This window comes from Oncorhynchus gorbuscha, linkage group LG13 (assembly GCF_021184085.1).
Source record: "Oncorhynchus gorbuscha isolate QuinsamMale2020 ecotype Even-year linkage group LG13, OgorEven_v1.0, whole genome shotgun sequence".
In the NCBI taxonomy this organism is placed as follows: Eukaryota; Metazoa; Chordata; class Actinopteri; order Salmoniformes; family Salmonidae; genus Oncorhynchus; species Oncorhynchus gorbuscha.
The window spans coordinates 86955756-86978255 of record NC_060185.1 but is presented as its reverse complement, the minus strand read 5'-3'; the positions used below and the strand labels follow the sequence as shown (position 1 = coordinate 86978255).

At 44.9% G+C, this 22500-nt stretch overlaps 1 protein-coding gene across 6 annotated transcripts in view; it reads left to right on the top strand.

The window, feature by feature from the left end:
* LOC123994171 (actin-binding LIM protein 3-like) overlaps positions 1-22500 on the top strand; it is a 136222-nt gene that overhangs the window by 50890 nt on the left and 62832 nt on the right. The window lies entirely within an intron of this gene.

Sequence of the window (22500 nt, the reverse complement as noted above, 5' to 3'; positions counted from 1 at the left end):
TTATCTGTCTGTCTGTCTTTCTCAGTCTGTCTGTCTTTCTCAGTCTGTCTCAGTCTTTCTCAGTCTGTCTCAGTCTTTCTCCGTAGAATGTATGCACACATGACTGTAAGTCGCTTTGGATAAAAGCGTCTGCTAAATGGCATATATTATTATTATATTATTATTCTCAGTCTGTCTGTCTTTGTCTTTGTCTGTCTTTGTCTTTGTCTGTCTTTGTCTTTCTCAATCTGTCTGTCCTTCTCAGTCTGTCTGTCTGTCTCAGTCTGTCTGTCTGTCTCAGTCTGTATGTCTTTCTCAGTCTGTATGTCTTTCTCAGTCTGTCTGTCTGTCTTTCTCAGTCTGTCTGTCTGTCTTTCTCAGTCTGTCTGTCTGTCTGTCTTTCTCAGTCTGCCTGTCTGCCTTTCTCAGTCTGTCTGTCTCAGTCTGTCTGTCTCAGTCTGTCTGTCTCAGTCTGTCTGTCTCAGTCTGTCTGTCTCAGTCTGTCTGTCTTTCTCAGTCTGTCTGTGTCTCTTTCTCTGTCTGTCTGTCTGTCTGTCTGTCTGTCTGTCTGTCTGTCTGTCTGTCTGTCTGTCTGTCTGTCTGTGTCTGTCTGTGTCTGTCTGTGTCTGTCTGTCTCCGTCAGTCTTTCTCTGTCTGTCTGTCTCTGTCTGTCTGTCTTTCTCAGTCTGTCTGTCTGTCTTTCTCAGTCTGCCTGTCTGCCTGTCTGTCTTTCTCAGTCTGTCTGTGTCTGTCTTTCTCTGTCTGTCTGTCTGTCTGTCTTTCTCTGTCTGTCTGTCTGTCTTTCTCAGTCTGTCTGTCTGTCTTTCTCAGTCTGCCTGTCTGTCTTTCTCAGTCTGCCTGTCTGCCTTTCTCAGTCTGTCTGTCTCAGTCTGTCTGTCTCAGTCTGTCTGTCTCAGTCTGTTTGTCTCAGTCTGTCTGTCTCAGTCTGTCTGTCTTTCTCAGTCTGTCTGTCTGTGTGTCTGTGTGTCTGTGTGTCTGTCTGTCTGTCTGTCTGTCTGTCTGTCTGTCTGTCTGTCTGTCTGTCTGTCTGTCTCAGTCTGTCTGTCTGTCTGTCTGTCTGTGTGTCTGTCTGTCTGTCTGTCTGTCTGTCTGTCTGTCTGTCTGTCTGTCTGTCTGGCTGTCTGGCTGTCTGGCTGTCTGTGTCTGTCTGTGTCTGTCTGTGTCTGGCTGTGTCTGTCTGTGTCTGTCTGTCTGTCTGTGTCTGTCTGTGTCTGTCTGTCTGTCTTTCTCAGTCTGTCTGTCTGTGTCTGTCTGTCTGTCTGTGTCTGTCTGTGTCTGTCTGTGTCTGTCTGTCTGTCTTTCTCAGTCTGTCTGTCTGTGTCTGTCTGTCTGTCTGTGTCTGTCTGTGTCTGTCTGTGTCTGTCTGTGTCTGGCTGTGTCTGGCTGTCTCTGTCTGTCTGTCTCTGTCTGGCTGTGTCTGGCTGGCTGTGTCTGGCTGTCTCTGTCTGGCTGTCTCTGTCTGTCTCTGTCTGTCTGTATTTCTCAGTCTCTCTGTCTGTCTCCATCTCTCTCTCAGCATGGAGTTCAGTAGCATTGTGATGGAAAGAGCAATAGCGAGACAGACAGAGATGATTATTATTACAGCATTCTTTGAGTAAAGAAGCAGTCCGTTATAGAGAAGTCATTATAATTCCATTCTGTTGACTGCTCCGTCTTTTCTCTCTATTGTAACAACCAATACAGCACGCACACGCACACGCACACGCACACACGCACACGCACACACACACACACACACACACACACACACACACACACACACACACACACACACACACACACACACACACACATATATACAACCCCTTCTGTACACCCTTCACCCTTCCCTTACTGTACTGATTCACATTAGATCCAGAGCTCAACATTATGATAATTGATTTCTCATGCATTACCGAGAGAGCACTAATCGTGTTTATCCTCCTATTTAAACCCATTATAGAGCGACTGATTATGGCTTGGAGAAGAAGCCTGGTAATCTAAGTCCAAGACAAAACATGGAAATGGAAAATACATTGATGGAAAATACATTGAGGGAAAATACATTGATATGGAAAATACATTGAGGGAAAATACATTGAGGGAAAATACATTGAGGGAAAATACATTGAGGGAAAATACATTGAGGGAAAATACATTGAGGGAAAATACATTGAGGGAAAATACATTGAGGGAAAATACATTGAGGGAAAATACATTGAGGGAAAATACATTGATGGAAAATACATTGATGGAAAATACATTGAGGGAAAATACATTGAGGGAAAATACATTGAGGGAAAATACATTGAGGGAAAATACATTGATGGAAAATACATTGATGGAAAATACATTGAGGGAAAATACATTGAGGGAAAATACATTGATATGGTGTAGAAAAGAAACTGTGGAACATACACTAACTGTATAATTTATTGTATGGAATAGTAAGAATGTCTTAGACTATTCTTATCAACAAACATTTAGGAGAGGCAGCACAACCAAATTTCAACTTAATAGTATGTACATCATTTTTCAATTTACATACATTGTTGCCTTATCTTTCGTTGTGGCTGGCAATGTGACATTACTGTTCTGCAGCTCTAAATTGACCGTAAATACCAGTATCACAGTCGCCACTAGTCAATAAGCTTACAAACTAGTAAAACATTTGAGCAATGTTTTATCTAAAACATATTAGACTCTTGAATAACGTAAGAATTCACAAGCATGTGCAGACAATTAAAGGGTTTATTTTGCTTGTAGCTTGCGAGACAATAACACAGCTAACTATGCTAGCAAGTAGCATTAGCATATCAAACATGATCGTTTATTCCTCTCGTATGAATATAAATGTACAGTTTCAGGATATTAAAGTTACCTTTAGAACAAACCAGTTTACATTTTATCGGACAATGAAAGAAAGTTGAAAACCAATAGAACATGAGAAAAACAGACTACTGGTTTCAGTTGGCAGATGGAAGTCTGTATAAAATATTAGACTACTGGTTTCAGTTGATAGATGGAAGTCTGTATAAAATATTAGACTACTGGTTTCAGTTGATAGATGGAAGTCTGTATAAAATATTAGACTACTGGTTTCAGTTGATAGATGGAAGTCTGTATAAAATATTAGACTACTGGTTTCAGTTGATAGATGGAAGTCTGTATGAAATATTAGACTACTGGTTTCAGTTGATAGATGCAAGTCTGTATAAAATATTAGACTACTGGTTTCAGTTGATAGATGCAAGTCTGTATAAAATATTAGACTACTGGTTTCAGTTGATAGATGCAAGTCTGTATAAAATATTAGACTACTGGTTTCAGTTGATAGATGAAAGTCTGTATAAAATATTAGACTACTGGTTTCAGTTGATAGATGAAAGTCTGTATAAAATATTAGACTACTGGTTTCAGTTGATAGATGAAAGTCTGTATAAAATTATGTATACAGACTACTTTGAAGGAAGGTAGCACAAACAGGTAGTCAAACATTCAGGTTTCAAACAATTAAGTATCTTTATGTTTTAAAAGTGCATACTGCCTCCAGCTCACTGCAGTGGTGTGAGATGGTGTGAGATGAAGCCTGCCTTCCCTTGCCTATGCATTTGAATGGCGAATGGAAAAGAAAGCACGTGCATCAATTACCAGTTGAAATATACAAATATTAGCTCTTTTTAATCGTAGTTTCAAAGAGGATTTTTAACACATGATTACATTTAGAATTCTTGTGCAATGATTGGGCCTATAAAAACGCTGTCTGACAGACTTTCTGCTCAGTCTCTGCATCTGTATGCCGTGTGCGTGTGATAAATAAGATAAGTAACGAATATACACACGTGCCAATTAAATTCCACTAAAGGATGCACATTAATCCATAGACCAAAAAGAAAGACTGGGAAACTGTATTTACATCATCTGGTATTTACATCAATGAAAAGGCTAACAAGTATTATTTTGCATAGTTATTTTTCTTCTCCCGGACAATTGGCCCGGGGACAATTTTATTTATTGGCTTTTCTAGTTTTTTTTAACGGCCAAAGGCCAGCTGTTACTGGCTAACTGAAACCCTGGTGAGGACTTGGGATCGTGGTGTATTACATATTGTATTACTGGCTAACTGAAACCCTGGTGAGGACTTGGGATCGTGGTGTATTACATATTGTATTACTGGCTAACTGAAACCCTGGCGAGGACTTGGGATCGTGGTGTATTACATATTGTATTACTGGCTAACTGAAACCCTGGTGAGGACTTGGGATCGTGGTGTATTACATATTGTATTACTGGCTAACTGAAACCCTGGCGAGGACTTGGGATCGTGGTGTATTACATATTGTATTACTGGCTAACTGAAACCCTGGTGAGGACTTGGGATCGTGGTGTATTACATATTGTATTACTGGCTAACTGAAACCCTGGTGAGGACTTGGGATCGTGGTGTATTACATATTGTATTACTGGCTAACTGAAACCCTGGCGAGGATAAACGGGCCGTGCTGTATTACATATTGTATTACTGGTAAGGGTAGCACACTGTGTATCGTGGCCTAATGACACACTGACCACATTTTCAGCTGGTAGCTAAAGTGGCACTCTCCCATTCCAGTACAGCTACCAGGCATTACAGTGGTCTAAATGCGTGTTCCATATGGACAGCTCCTTAGGGAGATGCATGCTCTCTCTCTCACTCACACGCTCTCTCACTCACTCACTCACTCACGCACTCACGCACGCACACACTCACTCACTCACTCACGCACACTCGCTCACTCACTCACTCACTCACTCACGCACGCAAGCGTCAGGTTCCAAAACAATACAAATCTTCTGTCAGCAGTTTTGTGAGTCAAAATAGATTTCTACAATGTCCAGAGTATCAGGACTACTGAAAGAGGTTACCTGTATCTGTTTGTCCCTGGTAAAACTTCCCTTAAAGAAAGGAGCAGGCAGAGAGGCAGAGAGGCGGAGAGGCGGAGAGGCGGAGAGGCGGAGAGGCGGAGAGGCGGAGAGGCGGAGAGGCGGAGAGAGGCAGAGAGGCAGAGAGGCAGAGAGAGATGGAGGCAAAGAGAGCGATGGAGAGAGAGAGGTTAGACCCAACCAAATCATGAGAAAAAAAATATATTACTTTAGGCATTGGAAAGAATTAACAAGAAAATTGAGCAAACTAGACTGCTATTTGTCCCTAAACAGAGAGTACACAGTGGCAAAATACCTGACCACTGTGACTGACCCAAATTTAAGGAAAGCTTTGACTATGTACAGACTCAGTGAGCATAGCCCTGCTATTGAGAAAGGTCGCCGTAGGTCGCAACCTGTGAAGAACAAACACCATTGTAAATACAACCCATATTTGTTTATTTATTTTCCCTTTTGTACTTTAACCATTTGCACACATATATATATATATATATATACTATATATACATAACATGACATTTGGAATGTCTTTATTCGTTTGGAACTTCTGTGACTGTAATGTTTACTGTTCAATTTAAAAAAATGTATTTCACTTATGTTTGTTATCTATATCACTTGCTTTGGCAATGTTAACATTTGTTTCCTATGCCAATAAAGCCCCTTGAATTGAATTGAATTGAGAGAGAGAGAGAGAGAGAGAGATGTGAGTTAGAGGGGATGGGAGCTTCCTGTAGCTATAGCAACCTCTGCCACGCTGCTCCAATCACCAAGCTAATGTTCGGTTACTAGGGAGACATTGCAAGATTCCAGGGAGATGAGTTTAGGCAGCTGTGGTTTTCTCTCCAGAAGCTGTTGGATTTAGGATCGAAGATAACCTTTGTCTCAAACACACCCTATTGGCTATATAGTGCTCTGGTCAAAATTAGTGCACTATTTAGGGAATACGGAGATTATCCTGCATCTAGTCTCCTAAAGGATCACTGCTTGAGGGGATAAACACACTCAACCACCCTGTCTATTGTCTCTCCCTTTTGTGTGTGTGTGTGTGTGTGTGTGTGTGTGTGTGTGTGTGTGTGTGTGTGTGTGTGTGTGTGTGTGTGTGTGTGTGTGTGTGTGTGTGTGTGTGTGTGTGTGTGTGTGTGTGTGTGTGTGTGTGTGTGTGTGTGTGTGTGTGTGGCTCTGTAAGTGAGAGTATTCTGATCTGTGATGGCTGTGTACACACTCACCCAGTTCTTTCTCATACGTTTCAACAGTGTTTATTGGTTGGTGATGTGTTAACTTCTCCTTGTCTTTTCCTCCCTAGTGACTATGGTTAGGTTTTAGGATTTATGTTTGTGTATTCTTAATGAGGGTTCCCTCTGTTCCTTCTGGATGTCTGAGTAAGACGTCTTGTCTGCTCATCATCAAATTGAGTTTTGTTTTGTCCACAAGCTGCTTAGTTAGGTCTGACTGCCTGAGATCTGGAGAGACTGACTCAAATTCACTGTTTTACCCTGGAGGCTTCATTAACACCTGAACAATTTAACTAAAATTCTATCCCTCTCAGCTATTTCTTTCTTTCTTTCCTTCTTTCTTTCTTTCTCACCCTCCATCCCTTCAGCCCTCTCTCTTGGCTCTGTCTGTAAGAGTACATTAATTACAGCTGAAGCGTTTGCCGAAGGTTCAGAAGGCAATGAAAGACAGGAGGAGAGGAATAGAGGAGAGGCGGGGGAGGGAGAGAATGGAAGAGTTGGAGAAAGTGCCGATGAGGAGGAGAGTGGGTAAGGAACACAGAGTAGAACATGTAGGGTCATATAGGATTTATGGGGAGGTTGGGAGGATCTGCTATATCCTGTCCCTGCTGGAGGTAGTCATACATGGTCCTTACAGTACCAATGCCCTTGCACTCTGTGTGTGTGTGTGTACCAATGTCCTAGCCAGCAGCCTTATACCCAGACTTGGTGTATTAGCATAGTGTTGACATTAGCAGTTAAACAATTAGACTGTGCGGGTATCCCAAATGTCACCCTATTCCCTACTGGGCCTGGGACAGGATCCCGGTCAATAGTAGTGCACTATATATAGAGCCATTTGGAACACAGCCTGTAGCTACAGTAGTATGGCTAACAGACTCCACAGAGAGGACAGACATTTGTGAAACGATTCATCACAGAGATTTAACACAAGTGCAAAGAGAGGAACAGTGAGAGAAAAAGAGCAGAGGCGGGGAGGCATGATGGAGAGAGAGTGGAAGACTTACTGAGTCACTGAGTCACTGACTTACTGAGTCACTGAGTTACTGACTTACTGACTTACTGAGTCACTGACTTACTGACTTACTGAGTCACTGAGTTACTGAATTACTGACTTACTGAGTCACTGACCTACTGACTTACTGACTTACTGAGTCACTGACTTACTGAGTCACTGACTTACTGAGTCACTGACTTACTGACTTACTAAGTCACTGACTTACTGAGTCACTGAATCACTGACTTACTGAGTCACTGAATTACTGACTTACAGAGTCACGGAATCACTGACTTACTGAGTTACTGACTTACTGACTTACTGACTTACTGAGTCACTGACTTACTGAGTCACTGACTTACTGAGTTACTCACTCACTGACTTACTGAGTTACTCACTTACTGACTTACTGAGTCACTGACTTACTGAGTCACTGAGTTACTGAATTACTGACTTACGGAGTCACTGAATTACTGACTTACTGAATTACTGAGTCACTGACTTACTGAGTCACTGACTTACTGAGTCACTGAGTTACTGACTTACTGACTTACTGAGTTACTGACTTACTGACTTACTGACTTACTGAGTCACTGAGTCACTGACTTACTGAGTAGCTGACTTACTGACTTACTGAGTAGCTGACTTACTGACTTACTGAGTCACTGAGTCACTGACTTACTGACTTACTGACTAGCTGACTTACTGACTTACTGAGTAGCTGACTTACTGACTTACTGACTTACTGCCACAAACAACTGCACACATTTCTCTCCACCCTGTGTAGAAATAAGCTGTAAAACGGTGTATTTTTCTCTACGCCCCATGGCAAAATGAGTAGAATTGCATTAAATGTTTTAGAAAATGTCCCCCACCCCATCATTGTTGCCCATCCCTGGTTTAACACAATGCTACAGCCTTTCACAGAGCATGTGGTCCTGATTTAGAAGTAGTAAAAAGCAGTTCCCCAGAGCTTTCTTCATGGGCCAAGCCACAGCTGCCCTGCCCTGTCAAGGATAGGCACAGAACAACACATCACAACCCAGCCCTGAACTGCCCTAGCCTATAACACTCGCAGCAGTGTGTCTTTTCACCCCGTAGAGACCCCATTGTCATTTCCTGGTAACTAAGAGAGATTTGGGAACATAAAATGCTGCCGCGCCACCTCAGCCTTTAGCATGGGATGCCACTGTCTCTAGGGCAACCACGGAAGGTTAATGGATCCTATGGCAACCAGGTGAAAGGGGACGTCTCTGCCCAGAACATCCAACCAATGGTCACTCACCACACAGGGTAACAATGTGATTACCAAGAACAGGTGGACCTTTCACCAAAACCACCTACCCTTCATCTGCATCCCAAATGGCACCCTCTGCCCTGTCTAGTGTGCTACTGTTGATGGGTTCTGGTCAAAATCAGTGCACAATATAGGGAATAGGGTGCCATTTCAGATGCAACCAGTCCCACTAAATGCATTTAGGCTGTCATGTGGCCTGATGCTATGGTAATGAGATGCATTTGGTTAATGATATGAGTGGTTTCTGTGTTTGAAGTCTGGCCAGGTCTGGTGGTGTCTGGGAACATACTCTTAGTGTGTGCCACAGATTTCCAAAGGCTGGTAACTGCCGGAGAGATGGGGGAGGGGGAAGAGAGAGATGAAAAGAGAGAGAGAGTGAACAAGAGAGTGTGAGAAATAGAAAGATTGAGCAAGAAAGAGGATTTGAGAGAATGAGAGACATGATTAACTCATTCAGCCATATTTAGCTCAAATAGTCAATCAAATTTCTTTCCATTACTGTTGTATGTTTTCCATCTAGATTTACTTATAATACTGTATTTTCTCTCTCTCTGTGTCTCCTCTCGCTCTTTCGCTAGGAAGGGGAATTGGAAGTACAGCTCAGTTTCCACCTCATTTTGTGGGCCGTGTGCACATAGGCAAACATGGCTCTCAAGAGAATACAGGCTACGGCGGCCTTTCTCAATAGCAAGGCTATGCTCACTGAGTCTGTACATAGTCAAAGCTTTCCTTAAGTTTGGTTCATTCACAGTGGTCAGGTATTCTGCACTCTGTACTCTCTGTTTAGGGACAAATAGCATTCTAGTTTGCTCTGTTTTTTTGTAAATTACTTTCCAATGTGTCAAGTAATTATCTTTTTGTTTTCTCATGATTTGATTGGGTCTAATTGTGTTGCAGTCCTGGAGCTCTGTGGCGTCTGTTTGTGTTTGTTTGTCCTCTCCTGTCAGATATCATGTGGTTTTGTGGTCAGCTTTCTGGCTGCTTCTCCCTGTTTTCAACTCCACTGGAACGTTGTGTTTGAAGCACTGCCATTGTTCCGTGGTTCCAGAGATGTGGCTGGCACACACACATCACACACTCACTCACAAGCCCTATAGTTACAGTGCCTTGCGAAAGTATTCGGCCCCCTTTAACTTTGCGACCTTTTGCCACATTTCAGGCTTCAAACATAAAGATATAAAACGTAATTTTTTTGTGAAGAATCAACAACAAGTGGGACACAATCATGAAGTGGAACGACATTTATCGGATATTTGAAACTTTTTTAACAATTTAAAAAATGAAAAATTGGGCGTGCAAAATTATTCAGCCCCCTTAAGTTAATACTTTGTAGCGCCACCTTTTGCTGCGATTACAGCTGTAAGTCGCTTGGGGTATGTCTCTATCAGTTTTGCACATCGAGAGACTGACATTTTTTCCCATTCCTCCTTGCAAAACAGCTCGAGCTCAGTGAGGTTGGATGGAGAGCATTTGTGAACAGCAGTTTTCAGTTCTTTCCACAGATTCTCGATTGGATTCAGGTCTGGACTTTGACTTGGCTATTCTAACACCTGGGTATGTTTATTTTTGAACCATTCCATTGTAGATTTTGCTTTATGTTTTGGATCATTGTCTTGTTGGAAGACAAATCTCCATCCCAGTCTCAGGTCTTTTGCAGACTCCATCAGGTTTTCTTCCAGAATGGTCCTGTATTTGGCTCCATCCATCTTACCATCAATTTTAACCATCTTCCCTGTCCCTGCTGAAGAAAAACAGGCCCAAACCATGATGCTGCCACCACCATGTTTGACAGTGGGGATGGTGTGTTCAGGGTGATGAGCTGTGTTGCTTTTATGCCAAACATAACGTTTTGCATTGTTGTCAAAAAGTTCAATTTTGATTTCATCTGACCAGAGCACCTTCTTCCACATGTTTGGTGTGTCTCCCAGGTGGCTTGTGGCAAACTTTAAACAACACTTTTTATGGATATCTTCAAGAAATGGCTTTCTTCTTGCCACTCTTCCATAAAGGCCAGATTTGTGCAATATACGACTGATTGTTGTCCTATGGACAGAGTCTCCCACCTCAGCTGTAGATCTCTGCAGTTCATCCAGAGTGATCATGGGCCTCTTGGCTGCATATCTGATCAGTCTTCTCCTTGTATGAGCTGAAAGTTTAGAGGGACGGCCAGGTCTTGGTAGATTTGCAGTGGTCTGATACTCCTTCCATTTCAATATTATCGCTTGCACAGTGCTCCTTGGGATGTTTAAAGCTTGGGAAATCTTTTTGTATCCAAATCCGGCTTTAAACTTCTTCACAACAGTATCTCAGACCTGCCTGGTGTGTTCCTTGTTCTTCATGATGCTCTCTGCACTTTTAACGGACCTCTGAGACTATCACAGTGCAGGTGTATTTATACGGAGACTTGATTACACACAGGTGGATTGTATTTATCATCATTAGTCATTTCTGTCAACATTGGATCATTCTGAGATCCTCACTGAACTTCTGGAGAGAGTTTGCTGCACTGAAAGTAAAGGGGCTGAATAATTTTGCACGCCCAATTTTTCCGTTTTTGATTTGTTGAAAAAGTTTGAAATATCCAATAAATGTCGGTCCACTTCATGATTGTGTCCCACTTGTTGTTGATTCTTCACAAAAAAATACAGTTTTATATCTTTATGTTTGAAACCTGAAATGTGGCAAAAGGTCGCAAAGTTCAAGGGGGCCGAATACTTTCGCAAGGCACTGTATCTCCCAATCCTGGCTGGATCTCTCTCTCTCTCTTACTCTTCCTATCGCTCTTTTACTATCTCACTTTCCTTGCCCCCCCTCTCTCTCTCTTCTCTCTCTAATCTCTCTTCTCTCTCTTCTCTCTCTTCTCTCTCTTCTCTGTTCTCACTACTGTACATAGTGGGCCCTGGTCAAACGTAATGCACTAAATAGGGAATAGGGTGCAATTTGGGAAAGACTAGTTCATACTAGTGACAAAGACTAGTGACAAAGACTAGTTCATAGTGAAGAACTATTAATATTCTTTAGATGTGTTAAGTCAATACACTCCACTCATGAACTCAGGATACAATTAGTTATTGTTGAAGGGTGGATTGTGTGTGTGGGTGACCACTGGGACAATACAACTCACAAAGAAAGATGATATAATGCATATGATAGAATCAAGACTAGGAGTGTCATTATCCAGAGAGATCACTCCAGATTCAAGGCGAAATTTTGCCTTTTTTGGAGAAGCAGTCAAAAATATACACTGCTCCAAAAAATAAAGGGAACACTTAAACAACATAATGTAACTCCAAGTCAATCACACTTCTGTGAAATCAAACTGTCCACTTAGGAAGCAACACTGATTGACAATACATTTCACATGCTGTTGTGCAAATGGAATAGACAACAGGTGGAAATTATAGGCAATTAGCAAGACACCCCTAATAAAGGAGTGGTTCTGTAGGTGGTGACCACAGACCACTTCTCAGTTCCTATGCTTCCTGGCTGATGTTTTGGTCACTTTTGAATTCTGGCGGTGCTTTCATTCTAGTGGTAGCATGAGGCGGAGTCTACAACCCACACAAGTGACTCAGGTAGTGCAACTCATCCAGGATGGAACATCAATGCGAGCTGTGGCAGGAAGGTTTGCTGTGTCTGTCAGCGTAGTGTCCAGAGCATGGAGGCGCTACCAGGAGACAGGCCAGTACATCAGGAGACGTGGAGGAGGCCGTAGGAGGGTAACAACCCAGCAGCAGGACCACTACCTCCGCCTTTGTGCAAGGAAGAGCAGGAGGAGCACTGCCAGAGCCCTGCAAAATGACCTCCAGCAGGCCACAAATGTGCATATGTCTGCTCAAACGGTCAGAAACAGACTCCATGAGGGTAGTATGAGGGCCCGACGTCCACAGGTGGGGGTTGTGCTTTACAGCCCAACACCGTGCAGGACGTTTGGCATTTGCCAGAGAACACCAAGATTGGCAAATTCGCCACTGACTCCCTGTGCTCTTCACAGATGAAAGCAGGTTCAAACTGAGCACATGTGACAGTCTGGAGACGCTGTGGAGAACGTTCTACTGCCTGCAACATCCTCCAGCATGACCGGTTTGGCGGTGGGTCAGTCATGGCGTGGGGTGGCATTTATTTGGGGGCCGCACAGCCCTCCATGTGCTCGCCAGAGGTAGCCTGACTGTCATTAGGTACCGAGATGAGATCCTCAGACCTCTTGTGAGACCATATGCTGGTGCGGTTGGCCCTGGGTTCCTCCTAATGCAAGACAATGTGGCTGGAGTGTGTCAGCAGTTCCTGCAAGTGGAAGGCATTGATGCTATGGACTGGCCCGCCCGTTCCCCAGACCTGAATCCAATTGAGCACATCTGGGACATCATGTCTCGCTCCATCCACCAACGCCACGTTGCACCACAGACTGTCCAGGAGTTGGCGGATGCTTGAGTCCAGGTCTGGGAGGAGATCCCTCAGGAGACCATCCGCCACCTCATCAGGAGCATGCCCAGGCGTTGTAGGGAGGTCACACAGGCACGTGGAGGCCACACACACTACTAAGCCTCATTTTGACTTGTTTTAAAAGCATTACATCAAAGTTGGATCAGCCTGTAGTGTGGTTTTCCACTTAAATTTTGAGTGTGACTCCAAATCCAGACCGCCATGGGTTGATACATTTGATTTCCATTGATCATTTTTGTGTGATTTTGTTGTCAGCACATTCAACTATGTAAAGAAAAAAAATATTTAATAAGAATATTTCATTCATTCAGATCTAGGATGTGTTATTTTAGTGTTCCCATAATTTTTTTGAGCAGTGTATATATAATTGTCCACTAGGAAAACAAAGTGCCCAGAGTTTGTATTAAACCTGCAGTCTATGGTGCAACAGCTTGCTGCTTAAACCACTACTGCACCATCTGTCCACAACAGTTAGAAAGCCCAGTCTTAATAAATGGCTAAATGTAACCGAGGGGTTGTTTTCTGTTTTAAACCTTCATCTTTAACTTGAACAGTTTCACTTAATGGCTGGACTGGGGGGGTTTTTCAATCACTTTGGTAAATATTTCAGATGCAAGTCTTATATTTTCAGGATTCTGAGCACAAAACAAAACATGTATAACAGTTGAAATCTTTTTGATGTCCTGAACCGTTGAGCGTTCGTTGGAGTTCGTTGGAGTTCGTTGGAGTTCGTTGGAGTTAACCAAACACATGAGAACATTTAGTTGAGTCACCGATACCTCAGATAATGATAGGCTCAACGTTTAGTCATTTTAACTAAGATTTAATCCAATAGCAAGAAATGCATGATACCATTTTCTGAACAGATATTTTTGAAGTGCGGACTGTAATGAATAATACAGGGTGAACACCAGGTACACTATTTAACCATGTACCAGTATTTACACATTTTTCAAGTTTAATGCAAATAAAATATATATGTAATTTGTCTGTATCCAATGTAAAGTTTAGAGCTTGTTGAGAATAAAGTCAGTTGTACAGTTTCAGTGTCAGTAGATGAAGAAAGCATCAGATACAGTGTATACAGAATGTCAGTCCTACAGTTTCAGTGTCAGTAGATGAAGAAAGCATCAGATACAGTGTATACAGAATGATGTCAGTCCTACAGTTTCAGTGTCAGTAGATGAAGAAAGCATCAGATACAGTGTATACAGAATGATGTCAGTCCTACAGTTTCAGTGTCAGTAGATGAAGAAAGCATCAGATACAGTGTATACAGAATGTCAGTCCTACAGTTTCAGTGTCAGTAGATGAAGAAAGCATCAGATACAGTGTATACAGAATGATGTCAGTCCTACAGTTTCAGTGTCAGTAGATGAAGAAAGCATCAGATACAGTGTATACAGAATGATGTCAGTCCTACAGTTTCAGTGTCAGTAGATGAAGAAAGCATCAGATACAGTGTATACAGAATGTCAGTCCTACAGTTTCAGTGTCAGTAGATGAAGAAAGCATCAGATACAGTGTATACAGAATGTCAGTCCTACAGTTTCAGTGTCAGTGTCATTGACTTTATCCACATTTTGTTACATTACAGCCTTATTATAAAATGGATTAAATAGTAATGTATTTTCATCAATCTACACATAATACCCCATAATGACAAAGCAAACACAGGTTTTTCTAAATTATAACAAATGTATTCAAACTATTTGCTATGACACTTGAAATTGAGCTCATGTGCATCCTGTTTCCATTGATCATCCTTGAGATGCTTCTACAACTTGATGGGAGTCCACCTGTGGTAAATACAATTGATTGGACATGATTTGGAAAGGCACACACCTGTCTAGATAAGGTCTCACAGTTGACAGTCCATGTCAGAGCAATTGTTCGCAGAGCTTCGAGACAGGATTGTGTCAAGGAACAGATCTGGGGAAGGGTACCAAAACATTTCTGCATCATCAAAGGTTCTCAGAAACACGGTGGCCTCCATCATTCTTAAATGGAAGAAGTTTGGAACCACCAAGACTCTTCCTAGAGCTGGACACCCAGCCAAACTAAGTAATCAGGGGGGAAGGCCTTGGTCAGGGAGGTGACCAAGAACCCAATGGTCACTCGGTCAGAGCTCCAGAGTTTCTCTGTGGAGGTGGGAGAACCTTCCAGAAGGACAACCATCTCTGCAGCACTCCACCAAGCAGGTCATACAGAAGCCACTCCTCCGTAAAAGGCACATGACAGCCCTGCTTATAGCTTGGCGCCTAAAGGAATCAGACCATGAGAAACAAGATCTCTGGTCTGATGAAACCAAGATTGAACTCTTTGGCCTGAAAGGCAAGTGTCACTTCTGGAGGAAAAATGGCACTATCCCTGTGGTGAAGCATGGTGGTGGCACCATCTTGCTGTGGGGATGTTTTTCAACAGCAGGGGGACTAGTCAGGATCAAGCGAAAGATGAACAGAGCAAAGAACAGAGAGATCATTGAAGACAACCTGTTCCAGAGCGCTCAGGACCTTGGACTGAGGCGAAGGTTCACCTTCCAACAGGACAACAACTCTAAGCACAGCCAAGACAGTGTAGGAGTGGCTTCGGGAGAAGTCTCTGAATGTTCTTGTGTGGCCCAGCCAGAGCCCGGACTTGAACCCGACCGAACATCTCTGGAGAGACCTGAAAATAGCTGTGCAGCAACGCTCCCCAACTAACCTGACAGAGCTTGAGAGGATCTGCAGAAAAGAATGTGAGAAACTCCCCAAATACAGGTGTGCCAAGCTTGTAGTGTCATTAACAAGACGACTCGAGGCTGTAATCGGGGCCAAAGATGCTTCAACAAAGTACTGAGTGAAGGGTCTGAATACTTATGTAAATGTAATATTTTTTTCTCTCTAAAAATCTAAATAACTATTTTGGGTTTGTCATTATTGGGTAGTATGTGTAAGAGTGGTATTTGTTTGTTGTACTCAGTCAATTGAAAATGCGAGTTTTGAAATTAGCCATTTTGATGATATGTTTAGATTTTTGTGCCTAAAGTTGTGAAAATCAAATCAAATCAAATCAAATCAAATTTTATTTGTCACATACACATGGTTAGCAGATGTTAATGCGAGTGTAGCGAAATGCTTGTGCTTCTAGTTCCGACAATGCAGTGATAACCAACAAGTAATTATAACTAACAATTCCAAAAAAAACTACTGTCTTATACACAGTGTAAGGGGATAAGGAACATGTACATAAGGATATATGAATGAGTGATGGTACAGAGCAGCATACAGTAGATGGTATCGAGTACAGTATATACATATGAGATGAGTGTGTAGACAAAGTAAACAAAGTGGCATAGTTAAAGTGGCTAGTGATACATGTGTTACATAAGGATGCAGTCGATGTTGTAGAGTACAGTATATACATATGCATATGAGATGAATAATGTAGGGTAAGTAACATTATATAAGGTAGCATTGTTTAAAGTGGCTAGTGATATATTTACATCATTTCCATCAATTCCCATTATTAAAATGGCTGGAGTTGGGTCAGTGTCAATGACAGTGTGTTGGCAGCAGCCACTCAATGTTAGTGGTGGCTATTTAACAGTCTGATGGCCTTGAGATAGAAGCTGTTTTTCAGTCTCTCGGTCCCAGCTTTGATGCACCTGTACTGACCTCGCCTTCTGGATGATAGCGGGGTGAACAGGCAGTGGTTCGGGTGGTTGATGTCCTTGATGATCTTTATGGCCTTCCTGTAACAACGGGTGGTGTAGGTGTCCTGGAGGGCAGGTAGTTTGCCCCCGGTGATGCGTTGTGCAGTCCTCACTACCCTCTGGAGAGCCTTACGGTTGAGGGCGGAGCAGTTGCCGTACCAGGCGGTGATACAGCCCGCCAGGATGCTCTCGATTGTGCATCTGTAGAAGTTTGTGAGTGCTTTTGGTGACAAGCCGAATTTTTCAGCCTCCTGAGGTTGAATAGGCGCTGCTGCGCCTTCTTCACGACGCTGTCAGTGTGAGTGGACCAATTCAGTTTGTCTGTGATGTGTATGCCGAGGAACTTAAAACTAGCTACCCTCTCCACTACTGTTCCATCGATGTGGATAGGGGTGTTCCCTCTGCTGTTTCCTGAAGTCCACAATCATCTCCTTAGTTTTGTTGACGTTGAGTGTGAGGTTATTTTCCTGACACCACACTCCAAGGGCCCTCACCTCCTCCCTGTAGGCCGTCTCGTCGTTGTTGGTAATCAAGCCTACCACTGTTGTGTCGTCCGCAAACTTGATGATTGAGTTGGAGGCGTGCGTGGCCATGCAGTCGTGGGTGAACAGGGAGTACAGGAGAGGGCTCAGAACGCACCCTTGTGGGGCCCCGTGTTGAGGATCAGCGGGAGGAGATGTTGGCCTACCCTCACCACCTGGGGGCGGCCCGTCAGGAAGTCCAGTACCCAGTTGCACAGGGCGGGGGTCGAGACCCAGGGTCTCGAGCTTGATGACGAGCTTGGAGGGTACTATGGTGTTGAATGCCGAGCTGTAGTCGATGAACAGCATTCTCACATAGGTATTCCTCTTGTCCAGGTGGGTTAGGGCAGTGTGCAGTGTGGTTGAGATTGCATCGTCTGTGGACCTATTTGGGCGGTAAGCAAATTGGAGTGGGTCTAGGGTGTCAGGTAGGGTGGAGGTGATATGGTCCTTGACTAGTCTCTCAAAGCACTTCATGATGACGGAAGTGAGTGCTACGGGGCGGTAGTCGTTAGCTCAGTTACCTTAGCTTTCTTGGGAACAGGAACAATGGTGGCCCTCTTGAAGCATGTGGGAACAGCAGACTGGTATAGGGATTGATTGAATATGGCCAGCTGGTCTGCGCATGCTCGGAGGGCGCGGCTGCGGATGCCGTCTGGGCCTGCAGCCTTGCGAGGGTTAACACGTTTAAATGTCTTACTCACCTCGGCTGCAGTGAAGGAGAGACTGCATGTTTCCGTTGCAGGCCGTGTCAGTGGCACTGTATTGTCCTCAAAGCGGGCAAAAAAGTTATTTAGTCTGCCTGGGAGCAAGACATCCTGGTCCGTGACTGGGCTGGATTTCATCTTGTAGTCCGTGATTGACTGTAGACCCTGCCACATGCCTCTTGTGTCTGAGCCATTGAATTGAGATTCCACTTTGTCTCTGTACTGATGCTTAGCTTGTTTGATAGCCTTACGGAGGGAATAGCTGCACTGTTTGTATTCAGTCATGTTGCCAGACACCTTGCCCTGATTAAAAGCAGTGGTTCGCGCTTTCAGTTTCACGCGAATGCTGCCATCAATCCACGGTTTCTGGTTTGGGAATGTTTTTATCGTTGCTATGGGAACGACATCTTCGACGCACGTTCTAATGAACTCGCACACCAAATCAGCGTATTCGTCAATATTCCCATCTGACGCAATACGAAACATGTCCCAGTCCACGTGATGGAAGCAGTCTTGGAGTGTAGAGTCAGCTTGTTCTGACCAGCGTTGGACAGACCTCAGCGTGGGAGCCTCTTGTTTTAATTTCTGTCTGTAGGCAGGGATCAGCAAAATGGAGTCGTGGTCAGCTTTTCCGAAAGGGGGGCGGGGCAGGGCCTTATATGCGTCGCGGAAGTTAGAGTAACAATGATCCAAGGTTTTACCACCCCTGGTTGCACCAAAGTGATTGAAAAAGGAGACGGAGAGAGGGAGAGAGGGAAACAGAGAGAAGGGGAGAGGGAGAGAGGGAAACAGCAAGACGGGGAGAGGGAGAGAGGGAAACAGCGAGACGGGGAGAGGGAGAGAGGGAAACAGCGAGACGGGGAGAGGGAGAGATGGAAACTGCAAGACCGGGAGAGGGAGAGAGGGAAACAGAGAGACAGGGAGAGAGGGAAACAGAGAGACGGGGAGAGGGACAGAGGGAAACAGAGAGACTGGGAGAGGGAAACAGAGTGACGGGGAGAGGGAGAGAGGGAAACAGAGAGACAGGGAGAGGGAGAGAGGGAAACAGAGAGACGGGGAGAGGGAGAGAGGGAAACAGAGTTACGGGGAGAGGGAGAGAGGGAAACAGAGAGACGGGGAGAGGGTAACAGAGGGACGGAGAGAGGGAAACAGCAAGGCGGAGAGAGGGAAGTGAGGGAAACAGCAGGACAGGGAGAGGGAAGAGAGGGAAACAGAGAGACCGGGAGAGGGAGTGAGGGAAACAGCGGGACGGGGAGAGGGAAGAGAGGGAAACAGAGAGACGGGGAGAGAGAAGAGAGGGAAACAGAGAGACGGGGAGAGGGAGAGAGGGAAACAGAGAGAGGGAGAGAGGGAAACAGAGGGACGGGGAGTGGGGGAGAGGGAAACAGAGAGACAGGGAGAGGGAGAGAGGGAAACAGAGAGATGGGGAGAGGGAGAGAGGGAAACAGAGAGATGGGGAGAGGGAGAGAGGGAAACAGAGTACGGGGAGAGGGAGAGAGGGAAACAGAGAGACTGGGAGAGGGGGAAACAGAGGGATGGGGAGAGGGAGAGAGGGAAACAGAGAGACGGGGAGAGGGAGAGAGGGAAACAGAGAGACGGGGAGAGGGAGAGAGGGAAACAGAGAGACGGGGAGAGGGGAGAGGGAAACAGAGAGACGGGGAGAGGGAGAGAGGGAAACAGAGAGACGGGGAGAGGGAGAGAGGGAAACAGAGAGACTGGGAGAGAGGGAAACAGAGGGATGGGGAGAGGGAGAGAGGGAAACAGAGAGACGGGGAGAGGGAGAGAGGGAAACAGAGAGGGGGGGAGAGGGAGAGAGGGAAACAGAGAGGGGGAGACGGAGAGGGAAACAGAGAGACGGGGGAGGGAGAGAGGGAAACAGAGAGACGGGGAGAGGGAGAGAGGGAAACAGAGAGACGGGGAGAGGGAGAGAGGGAAACAGAGAGACGGGAGAGGGAGAGAGGGAAACAGAGAGATGGGGAGAGGGAGAGAGGGAAACAGAGAGACGGGGAGAGGGAGAGAGGGAAACAGAGAGACGGGAGAGGGAGAGAGGGAAACAGAGAGAGGGAAACAAAGAGATGGGGAGAGGGAGAGAGGGAAACAGCGAGGTGGGGAGACGGAGAGAGGGAAACAGAGAGACGGGGAGAGGGAGAGAGGGAAACAGAGAGACTGGGAGAGGGAGAGGGGGAAACAGAGAGACGGGGAGAGGGAGAGAGGGAAACAGAGAGACGGGGAGAGGGAGAGAGCGAAACAGAGAGACGGGGAGAGGGAGAGAGGGAAACAGAGAGACGGGGAGAGGGAGAGAGGGAAACAGAGAGACGGGGAGAGGGAGAGAGGGAAACAGAGAGACGGGGAGAGGGAGAGAGGGAAACAGAGAGACGGGGAGAGAGAGAGATTGGGAAACAGAGAGACGGAGAGAGGGAAACAGCGAGACGGGGAGAGGGAGACGGGGAAAAAAGGCTTCGACTCAATTTGGATGAGGGTCTGCGATACAAATTGATGGAAAGTGGTGTTGGGGGTAAAAAATACGACATTATAAAATCCATGTACACAAGTGTTCAGATAAAATTGGCAAAAAACACACATTTCTTCCCACAGGGCCGTGGGGTGAGACAGGGATGCAGCTTAAGCCCCACCCTCTTCAACATATATATCAACGAATTGGCGCGGGCACTAGAAAAGTCTGCAGCACCCGGGATCACCCTACTAGAATCTGAAGTCAAATGTCTGTTTGCTGATGATCTGGTGCTTCTGTCACCAACCAAGGAGGGTCTACAGCAGCACCTAGATATTCTGCACAGATTTTGCCAGACTTGGGCCCTGACAGTAAATCTCAGTAAGACTAAAATAATGGTGTTCCAAAAAAGGTCCAGTCGCCAGGACCACAAATACAAATTCCATCTAGACACTGTTGCCCTAGAGCACACAAAAAACTATACATACCATGGCCTAAACATCAGCGCCACAGGTAACTTCCACAAAGCTGTGAACGATCTGAGAGACAAGGCAAGAAGGGCATTCTATGCCATCAAAAGGAACATAAAATTCAACATACCAATTAGGATCTGGCTAAAAATACTTGAATCAGTCTTAGAGCCCATTGCCCTTTATGGTTGTGAGGTCTGGGGTCCGCTCACCAACCAAGACTTCACAAAATGGGACAAACACCAAATTGAGACTCTGCATGCAGAATTCTGCAAAAATATTCTCTGTGTACAACGTAGAACACCAAATAATGCATGCAGAGCATAAATAGGCCGATACCCACTAATTATCAAAATCCAGAAAAGAGACATTAAATTCTACAACCACCTAAAAGGAAGCGATTCCCAAACCTTCCATAACAAAGCCATCACCTACAGAGAGATGAACCTGGAGTAGAGTACCCTAAGCAAGCTGGTCCTGGGGCTCTGAGCTCCAGGACAGCCCGCACAATTAGACCCAATCAAATCATGAGAAAACAAAAAGATAATTACTTGACACATTGGAAATAATTTACAAAAAAAACAGAGCAAACTAGAATGTCCTAAACAGAGAGTACACAGTGGCAGAATTCCTGACACCTGTGACTGACCCAAACTTAAGGTAAGCTTTGACTATGTACAGACTCAGTGAGCATAGCCTTGCTATTGAGAAAGGCCGCCGTAGGAAGTCATGGCTCTCAAGAGAAGACAGGCTATGTGCTCACTGCCCACAAAATGAGGTGGAAACTGAGCTGCACTTCCTAACCTCCTGTCCAATGTATGACCATATTAGAGACCCATATTTCCCCCAGATTGCACAGATCCACAAAGAATTTGAAAACAAACCCAATTTTGGTAACTCCCATATCTACTGGGTGAAATTCCAGTGTGCCATCACAGCAGCAAGATTTGTGACCACAAGAAAAGGGCAACCAGTGAAGAACAAACACCATTGTAAATACAACCCATATTTATGCTTATTTATTTTCCCTTGTATATCTTTAACCATTTGTACATCGTTGCAACACTGTATATATACGTAATATGACATTTGTAATGTCTTTATTGTTTTGAAACTTCTGTATATGTCATGTTTACTGTCAATTTTTATTGTGTATTTCACTTTTATGTATTATCTACCTCACTTGCTTGGCAATGTTAACACATGTTTCCCATGCCAATAAAGCCCCTTGAATTGAATTGAGAGAAAGAGACAAAGAGAGAGAGAGAGAGAGAGAGAGAGACAGAGAGAGGGAGACGGAGAGAGGGAGATGGAGAGAGGGAGACGGAGAGAGGGAGACAGAGAGAGGGAGACAGAGAGAGGGAGACGGAGAGAGGGAGACGGAGAGAGGGAGAGAGAGAGGGAGACGGAGAGAGGGAGAGAGGGAGACGGAGAGAGGGAAATGGAGAGAGGGAGACGGAGAGAGGGAGACGGAGAGAGGGAAATGGAGAGAGGGAGACGGAGAGAGGGAGACAGAGAGAGGGAGATAGAGGGAGACGGAGAGAGGGAAACGGAGAGATGGAAATGGAGAGAGGGAGACGGAGAGAGGGAAACGGAGAGAGGGAAACGGAGAGAGGGAGACGGAGAGAGGGAGACGGAGAGAGGGAGACGGAGAGAGGGAGACGGAGAGAGGGAGACGGAGAGAGGGAGAGAGGGAGACGGAGAGAGGGAGTCGGAGAGAGTGAGACGGAGAGAGGGAGAGAGGGAGACGGAGAGAGGGAGACGGAGAGAGGGAGACGGAGAGAG